Below are 7,554 nucleotides of genomic sequence, written 5' to 3'. Positions count from 1 at the left end.
AATGATTGGAGACATTTTTTGTGTCACTACTTGGGAACGGGATGCTCTAGGAACCCAATGAGTAGAGAACAGGGATACTGTTAAACAGCATACAAAGTACAGGACAGCCCCGAACAGCCCATGATGCTGTTAAACAGCATACAAAGTACAGGACAGCCCCGAACAGCCCATGATGCTGTTAAACAGCATACAAAGTACAGGACAGCCCCGAACAGCCCATGATGCTGTTAAACAGCATACAAAGTACAGGACAGCCCCGAACAGCCCATGATGTCAATAGTGCCAAGGTTTAGAAACCTGATGCAGATAAAGCAAATGTGGCTAAAGTTAACAATTGGATATTCTAGGTGATTGTATCATTATGCTATTCTTTCAAATTTCTGTATCAGTTCAGTTCAGTTGAGTTCAGTTGCTCAGTTGTGTCCAACTCTTTGTGACCCCATAGATTGCAGCATACCAGGCCTCCCTGTCCATCACCAACTCCCAGAGTTTACTCAAACTCATGTCCGCTGGGTCAGTGATGCCATCCAACCATCTTGCCCTCTGTCGTCCCCTTCTCCTCCTGCCCTCAATCTTTCCCAGCTTCAGGGTCTTTTCAAATGAGTCAGCTCTTTGCATGAGGTAGCCGAAGTATTGGAGTTTCAGCTTCAACATCAGTCCTTCCAATGAACACTCAAGACTGATTTCCTTTAGGATGGACTGGTTGGATCTCCTTGCAGTCCGAGGGACTCCCAAGAGTCTTCTCCAACACCACAGTTCAAAAGCACCAATTCTTCAGTGCTCAGCTTTCTTTATAGTCCAACTCTCACATCCATGCATGACTACTGGAAAAACCATAGCTTTGACTAGATGGACCTTCTTGGCAAAGTAATGTCTCTGCTTTTTAATAAGCTATCTATGTTGCTCATAACTTTTCTTCCAAGGAGCAAGTGTCTTTTAATTTCATGGCTGTAGTCACCATCTACAGTGATTTTGGAGACCAAAAAAATAAAGTGTGACACTGTTTCCACTGTTTCCCCATCTATTTGCCATGAAGTGATGGGACCAGATGCCATGATCTTAGTTTTCTGAATGTTGAGTTTTAAGCCAACTTTTTCCACTCTCCTCTTTCACTTTCATCAAGAGGCTCTTTAGTTCTTCACTTTCTGCCATAAGGGTGGTGTCATCTGCATATCTGAAGTTATTGATATTTCTCCTGGCAAATAAGCAGGGTGACAATAAACAGCCTTGACATATTCCTTTTCCTATTTGGAACCAGTCTGTTGTTCCATGTCCAGTTCTAACTGTTGCTTCCTGGTCTGCATACAAATTTCTCAGGAGGCGGGTCAGGTGGTCTGGTATTCCCATCTCTTTAAGAATTTTCCAGTTGTGATCCACACAAAGGCTTTGGCATAGTCAATAAAGCAGAACTAGATATTTTTCTGGAACTCACTTGCTTTTTTTGATGATCCAACGGATGTTGGCAATTTGATCTCTGATTCCTCTGTCTTTCCTAAATCCAGCTTGAACATCTGGAAGTTCACGGTTCACATACTGTTGACACCTGGCTTAGAGAATTTTGAATATTACTTTACTAGTGTGTGAGATGAGTGCAATTGTGCAGTAGTCTGAGCATTCTTTGGCATTTCCTTCTTCGGGATTGGGATGAAAATTTCTGTATGTTTGAAAATTTTTAAGCAAAACATTTAGGGCAAAGGTAAATTGTGTAATAAAAGAAGTCTAGTAAAGAAAAAAGAAGCTGAATTGCTAAACTGACATTGCTGCCAAAATCTTGGCTTTCTCTGTCCACTGAGGCCGAATAAAAAATATGAGACAGAGTTTGCAGGAAATAGAAAGATGGCTTTAGTCCTCATCCAGGTGAGGGGAGAACACAACAGTCTAGTGCCTTAAAGAACTGTGTCCCCACTGTGGAGAGTCTGAGGGGATCATATAAATGGGGCTCTAAGTCTGGGGCATCCTTGGTCACCCCCTTCTCCTGACTTCAGTCTTTCCCAGCATCAGGGTCTTTTTTAACGAATCGGTTCTTTGCATCAGGTAGCCAAAGTACTGGAGCTTCAGTTTCAGCATCAGGCCTTCCAACGGATATTCAGGATTGATTTCCTTTAGGACTGACAGGTTTGATCACCTTGCAGTCCAAGGGACTCTCAAGGGTCTTCTCCAACACCACAGTTCAAAAGTACCAGTTCTTTGGTGCTCAGCCTTTTTTATGGTCCAACTCTCACATCCATACATGACTACTGGGAAAACCATAGCTTTGACTATACAGACCTTTGTTGGCAAAGTAATGTCTCTGCTTTTTAATATGTTGTCTATATTTGTCATAGCTTTTCTTCCAAGGAGCAAGTGTCTTTTAAGTTGAGAAAAGTATCAAGCATGACTTTCATAAAGTTTCTTTTATAATGTATGTATTTTCTCCCAGGTTTTCACTGATCATCAAGTAGATGATTTTGTCTTTTTAAACCTAAATCGAAATAAGCAAATTGGGAAACCAGCAGTGAAGTTCTTCCTTACTGGGCTCAGAGACCCATAGCTAAAAAATAGACCTTAGAAAACAGTTATTTAAAAATGTTTCCTTGCCAGGTTAATGTTTATGGTAACAGCATAATTGGTGTGGTTTGCAAACCTCTAGTTTTATCTTATTTTATCATCCATTCTGCCCAGATGTCAGGGACTAGGAAGGTGCTGGAAAGTGTGAAATGGGTCTACAAAAAAAGAGGTGTTATTTTTAGTAGAGCTGACTGTAAAAATGCTGAGCTCTAACAAAGAGTCGGACACGACTGAGCGACTGAACTGAACTGAACTGAACCAGATCTGACTTGCACCCTTCATTTATACTTTGACATTCTTCGGACTCATCTCAGTCTCTGCTGTTCTCACTGTTCCTTCTTTTCCTGAATTGTTTTATCATGAAAAGTAACAATAGAATGAGTTGATTTTTTGGTATCACTTCCCACTGTACTTTCCATTTCCAGTAAGTCTTGTTTCTCTGCCTTCTCCACCTGTGAAGGCAGGTGTCCAAGTCTTTGTAGGAAGGATGGAACATATAACTAAGAATAAAGAAGTCAGAGCTGTTTTGAATTTCAAAAGACTAAAAGAAAAAGAAAAAAAAAATCACAGAAGAAATGAAAGTTTTCATAATCCGGCTTTGAATGCAAAGATCCAGGTACTTGAGAAAAGGGTTGTCTGAATTCCAAAAGATTCATTTTAAATAAATCGAAAGCATTGTTTATTAACTGAACTACCATAAAATGGGAAGGATGTAAGATACAACTAAAGATCAGCATTCCCATTCAAAAAGTGATTGAGGTGTTTGCCAGCTGGTGGAAATGTTGCCAGAAGGGGGACTTCTAGGGCCGCAGAGTAATGCTGACCAAGCAAGAGACTTCACTGGGAAGGGGTCCCTGGGGGGAGAGCTGGAGGTCAAGGGAACCAGGAGAACTGCTCTGCCATGTGACTCGCAGTCTCAGGTTTTATGGGGTTAGTGACTCAGGGTCTTCCCTAGCGGTGAGCACATTGCTCAGCCAGGGTGGATTCCAACAAGTAGGATTCTGGGAGGGAGGTAGGTAGGACATATGGACTGGCATCTCCTCTTTGCTTTTGATCATTCCTGAGTCCTTCTGATTGACAGTGGCTTGTTAGTTCCATGTTCCTTACCAAGACCTCCTATCCTAAAACAACTCAGGCAGATGGTTACTATGGTGCTTGACCAGGGTGGGCTGTTTCTGGCTGTGGTTCCCCTAACAGAAGAAAGAAAGTCAGAGAAGTCTAAGGGAAGTCTATAGGGGGTGCCTCTGAACACCCTTCTCCTACTCTCTGGAGAGTAGAAGCCCCCAGACACATTTGAGGGGCTTCATGGTAGAACACTCTATGGGAATGTTCTATGGGAGAAGGACGTCTTATAACATTCTATGGGAGAAGGACTTCTTATAACAGCACAAGGCAGCCACAGCAGAGTGGAAAGGGGCATTCTGAGGGTATTTAGGCCAAGGGGGCCTGAGGAGAGGCTGGGTTACCTTATGGTGTCATATTCAGTCAGCAACAATTTTGTGTTCAGTGAGGGGTGTGGAGTTGGGAGTGGAGATGGGGCACACTATGAGACTCAATCTTGGTATTCTCCAGTCATTTCCTGGTTAATTCAAACTCAGCCCTTTATTCCATCTTTCAGGGTTAGGGTTGCTAGGGAAGAAACATGCCTGGTTAAATTTGGTTTTCAGATTTAAAAAATGAAAAATTTACATTTTAGTATAAGTACACCCTATTTGATATCTGGGATATGCTTATAGTAAAACAATTCTCTATTTATCAAAAATTCAAATTTAACTGGGCAACTTATGTTTTTATTTGTTAAAATTGGCAATTCTATTTGGAGTTCCTCTTTTTCCTTTCTCCTTCCCCTTTCTTGGCAACTGGGCAGAGCAGGAAGATTGAATAACAGCTTTTCTTCATACCATATCCTTTGTCCCTATAATTTGTCTCTTCTGTTGGAACGGTCAGGGCTCAGGGCCTGGGGTCCTACCGCTGCTATCTCTGGCCCACCGCACATCTTACTACAGTAATGTTGCTGTAAGGACTCTGTGGCACCCGCTATTTGGCTTCTGGTTTTGGTTGCCAGTTGAAGGGTTCTGCTCGGGGATTCTTTTGCCTAGTTTTTCAACTGCTTCTATATCATGGGAACCTTATCAGTGGTCTCCTGCATGAGCTGATTACTTTTCTCTCTCCGTCCCTTCTGGAAGTCCTATTATAAACATATTAAGCTTTTGTATTCTGACTCATTGGAGAAGGCAATGGTGAGCCACTCCAGTACTGTTGCCTAGAAAATCCCATGGACAGAGGAGCCTGGTTGGGCTACAGTCTGTGAGGTCACTACTCGTCGGATAAGCCTGAGCGACTTCACTTTCACTTTTCACTTTCACACATTGGAGAAGGAAATGACAACCCACCCCAGTGTTCTTGCCTGGAGAATCCCAGGGATGGCAGAGCCTGGTGGGCTGCCATCTATGGGGTCGCACAGAGTCGGACACTAAGTAGTGACTTAGCAGCAGCAGCAGCAGCAGTATTCTGACTCATAATCTCCAAATCTTTTCTAAAACATTTTTTCTCTCTGAACTTTGGCTCAAATCATTTTTCTATTGTTCTATTTCCCAGTTCACAAATGTCTTTTTCTGCAGTGTTCTAATCTGCCATTAAACCAATGTATTGAGTTTTCATTTCTGTTGTAATTTTCAGTTTTATAATTTCCATTTAGTTCTTTCTTAATTATAGAATTTTCTGGGAAAATTCTTCATTGTTATCTCTTTTCTTCATTTTGTCTCCCGTTTACCTGGATGTCCCTGGTATCTCAGTTGGTAAAGAATCCTTCTGCAATGCAAGAGACCTTGGTTCGATTCCCGGGTTGGGAAGATCCCTTAGAGGAGGGCGAGGTAACCTATTCCAGTATTGTTGCCTGGAGAATCCCCAAGGACAGAGGAGCCTGGCCGGCTACAGTCCATGGAGCCGCAGAGAGTCAGACATGACTGAGCGACTAAGCACATAGTACATATAAACACGGTTACTATATTGTGAGGTTTATGTCGGCCAACTCCAATAACTCCCTTTGACTTGGGTCCTTTTTCTTGAATTTCCATCATTTAGTTCTGTCTTTTAGTATGCTCAGTAGTTATCTATTGGATGCAGACATTGTATCTGGCTGTAGGGACGGGGGAGCCTGGTGGGCTTCCGTCTGTGGGGTCACACAGAGTCGGACACGACTGAAGTGACTTAGCAGCAGCAGCAGCTAGGTGACTTTATCTTCCTCTAGAGAGGAAGTGTTTTCTGCTAGGTCCAGGGGTTTGCTCATCTTAATCAAATTAGAGATTTAGCTGAATTGAGGCTGCAGACTATTTTGTGGGGCCCTCCAGGGGTTTAAATTAAGAACCTAGATGTTCACCTGGGCCCAGGTGGCGCCTCAATTCTAATTACTATCTCATCAGCAGAGTGAGACCATGTGAAAGCTCCACTCTGTTTTTCAGAGGCTCTCTGCCTAGCTTCTTAGCCTCCAATTCTGCAGGGCTTCAGAATTTGGCAAATGTCTTAAAACTTAGCTCTCCACCTTCTTGTTGAGCCTTCAAGTGTCCAGTTTTGTCTCTCCAGCACTCTTGAGACCACCCACAGATTTGTTAGAATCCCTGCCTCCCCTACTAAGGCCCTCTATCTTAACAAAAGCCAGATTCTTAGTTATTTTTTGCATCACACTTGGAATTGCCAAATGTTTTTAGGAAAAAGAAACTAGCAAAATATCAACTTACTCTCCAGGTCCATCCTTCTCCAGAATCTTGGCCGTGTAGCTCTGGTTGCTTTGGCAGCTTTCCATTGCCTTTCTATTGATGTTTTCTGTTTTTTCTACTGATTTGAGGCAGTAGCATTGCTCTTATGTATCCTCATTGCATTTTCTGGGGTCTTATTTTCCCTATCAGTTGCTGACAGAGGTGTGATGAAAATCTCCTACTGTGATTATGGATTTCTCTACTTGTTCTTATAATTTTTTATTTGTATGTTTTCACGCTGTACTATTAAATTCACAAAACATAAAAAATTTAATCTTTTTTATAATTGTGTAGTTTTGTAAAAAATACTCTGGTTATACATTTTTCCTTAAAAAATTTAATTTGTCTGATATAAGTTAGATACATCAACTTTTCTTTTGTTAGTCTTTGCATACCATATAATTTTCCATCCTTTTACTTTAAACTTTTCTGTACCCTTAAGTTTTGATGTATTGTTAGGGTCCGGAGTCGCCCTTCCCTCAAAGGAACAGAGGACACTCACGATAATGCAAGACACACAGCGAGGGTTATTTCCAGCTAGCTGGGGTCCAAGTGTCTGCCCGACGCAGCAGGTTTCAACAAGGACCCCGAGCACTCAGAGCCAAGGGGTTATATAGCATTTTCAAATTATGATATTTCTAAATTACCTAACTCACAGGAATTTTCTTTACACACACACACAGCTGTGCATATCTCTCTCCTGGGGTCTTAAGGGGATAAGTTTATCAGACCTGTTTACCTAATTTTCAGTGTCGAAGCTGCCTGCATTCTTGGTATTTAAGATTAACTTGCCTTCCTGGTACTTAAGATTAACTTGTCTCCCAGGTTTTATCTAGTTCTTCCTCCCTCAAGTCACGTACTCAGTAAAGATGGTTTTTCCGGCCTCTAAGATGGCCGTTCGTATGCTAACCCATTCTTACATTCCCCCCTTTTCTGTTGTTCAAACGGAGGAATCTTCCTCCTTTGCAGGGCAGCTGTAGGGGTCTTCGGAAGTAGGTAACCCTTCATACTGTTGTCTCAAGACCCCGAGTTGGACGGTATTAACACGATCTTTTACAAAGTTAATAAGCTTATGCAGAATGCAAGGGCCAAATGTTATAATAAGCAGAAACAACACAATTGGGCCAACTAAGGTAGAAACTAGGGTGGTGAGCCAGGGAGACTTATTAAACCAAGCTTCAAACCAGTTCTCCTGCGCCTCTCTTTCTTTTTTTCTCTTGGCTCATCCTTCTCTTACCTTAGCCATGGATTC

The sequence above is a fragment of the Moschus berezovskii genome, chromosome 11, assembly GCF_049115385.1.
Source record: "Moschus berezovskii isolate FMDL1 chromosome 11, NW_MosBer_1.0, whole genome shotgun sequence".
Lineage (NCBI taxonomy): Eukaryota > Metazoa > Chordata > Mammalia > Artiodactyla > Moschidae > Moschus > Moschus berezovskii.
The sequence above is the reverse complement of the archived record's forward strand: the minus strand, read 5'-3'. Positions refer to the sequence as shown.